At 38.3% G+C, this 2500-nt stretch overlaps 1 pseudogene; it reads left to right on the forward strand.

Annotated features, from left to right (window-relative positions):
- Positions 1–2500, forward strand: part of LOC138037321 (uncharacterized) — a 5686-nt pseudogene that overhangs the window by 2641 nt on the left and 545 nt on the right.

Raw genomic sequence — 2500 nt, forward strand, 5'->3', positions numbered from 1 at the left:
CAAACTTTCTTTAGCAACATGCCATCAGGGTAAGCACTCATAATTATAATTTAAAAAGAATGAAACTTGTGCTCTTAAGATTAAACTTCCTGCTAAGACTCATTTGAGAAAGCACTCTGACGGTTTCCAATATATCTATGGCTTTTTGAAACGTAATTTAAGCAGACTTGTCTACTCACTTAAAGCTGTTAGTCACGCAGTTTTGAGATTTTGTGACCTTTTAAATTTAAATTCTTGTTAGGGTTGTAAGTGTCATGATGTGGCGCCAGACAAAACATGTTGAGAGTGCCTTAGAACCAAATGCAATATAGGCAGGTATGTAAATATTCGATTGCAGTTCATCAAAGCAGAGCTGCGCACGTGTGCTGCGCACCATTAGTAATAGAACATGGTAACTCATCTATGAGAGAAAATTTAATTTTGGTCACCGTACAACCATATGTCCACTCTTCCACGCATGCCAATGTGAAACTCTGGTGTAACCCGCTTTTTTTTGTGTGAACATCTTTGATATTAGACATCCATGTTATGGTTGATTGACACCTGTCAAAACAAGGCATCTGCTGACCAGTATAACACGACCATATCGCAGACTCAAGTGTAAAGCTCATGGAGGTCATTTTTTGTGTGTCAAGTTGACTACTGATCAGGTACTGGTTTTCAATTGGATCGCAGGCTCAAGCCAGCTTAACTTATTGTAAGCATAAATAACATGGTTACTCTGCTTTTTTTAGGCGTGGCTAAATCTTTATATTAATGCTATGTTCAGAATGAGTCATCTGAAGGATTGTTCTGCCTTTACAGTGATAGTAAAACAAAGTGAAGTTGAATGTGTTGTTTAGTGGCTTTTGTAAATCAAGAACTTAATTCCCAACAAGGCAACCTGTCAGCGCATACATGCTAACACAGTCATTATATTAAGGAGCACACCATAGAAGTTTGAGTAAACAAAGCAAAGTATGTATAAAAATAAACAGATTCATCAAACTATCTTTGTTTTAATTCAGTCATACTATTTCGTGGTCTTCCCCTCTCTGTAGATCACCTAGAATGCGAGATGACCTTGTTTTTCTCTTGGATGAACAGCTCACCAGCATTCAGCTATGTGCTGTTCACATGGAGATGCCAAACACAGAGCAATTGCTGGCATCAATTGGATTTCTTGCATATAAGGTTGATTCGTTACCAGAAGCCAATACAGCCCTCAAAAACTATGGCCCAGAGTCATTTCATGCCGACCGCATCTCAGTGAAAAAGAAGTCCAATCAGCACTCTGCCATTTCAAAGCAGAATGTCCATGTCAGCTCAATGTCTGGTAAACCTGTAGTAGAAAAAAGTAGTTGTGTTGACTCCAGTGTGGTCTTTAATTCACACTTCTCTAGTTTTGAGTTGATATCATTTTATCTTGTGTATTTCAGGTCCAACTGAATTTGAAATCTTGCAACACCTTGAAGAAATTGTTTAACTTGCTCTACCACTAGACAAGTTCAAGAAACCTTACCAAAATGTGAATACAGCAAAGAATTTAATTCTAAATAGAGTCACTTTTTGCCAGACCCGTATTGATGTTAGTACATTCTTTGAGTTTGTATTCTCAATAAGAACAGCGCCCAGATGATCCATCAGAGCGCGCTTTAGAAAGACAATTAACTTTTGTAAGTACATAGACACGCCTAGTGTACAATGTAAATTTACCTGCAATAAGTGACTAATTTCTAAACACATAGCCATAACAGTTTGCTTAGTAAGTTGTACTTTTGGTAACCCAGTGTAACCCAGTTTACTTTCATGTAGGCTGTACTTTTAGGTGGCACACCCATGAGTACAGTGTAGCCCAGTTTGCTTTCTTAGATTCAATTCATGTAGGCTGCACTTTAGGTGACACACCCGTGAGTACAGTGTAACCCAGTTTACTTTCTTAGATTCAATTCATGTACATGTAGGCTGTACTTTAGGTGGCACACCCATGAGTACAGTGTAACCCAGTTTGCTTTCTTAGATTCAATTCATGTACTTAAGGTGGCACACCCATGAGTACAGTGTAACCCAGTCTACCTTCCTAGATTCAATTCATGTAGGCTTTACTTTAGGTGACACACCCACGCGTGCAGTGTAATCCACTTTCCTTTTTTCGACTCGATGAATGTACTGTATAACCCATTTTGACTATACCTCAACTCGTGTACATGTAGGCTATAGAAGACAATAAGGCGTTTTGACAATGTGACCAAGTGAGCATCAACTTGTTGTTGTTCAACTGGTATGGTGTGTGTTAATGTGACATGGTAGTGCATTGATTGATTTACTTCCCTTTTATCACTTTTGAACTTTTAGTACTTCACAGACGCTTTAAGCAAGGGGAAATTCATTCGAAATTACGGCACACACACTGAGGAAGTAGAGTTGAAAGGGTCAGGTTTGTTAGTAGAGCCGGAATATTAAAATTAAATGCCATAGTATTCTTGTATAACTGACAGCTACTATTAAACTGACCATACTA

This window comes from Montipora capricornis, chromosome 2, assembly GCF_036669925.1.
Source record: "Montipora capricornis isolate CH-2021 chromosome 2, ASM3666992v2, whole genome shotgun sequence".
NCBI lineage: Eukaryota > Metazoa > Cnidaria > Anthozoa > Scleractinia > Acroporidae > Montipora > Montipora capricornis.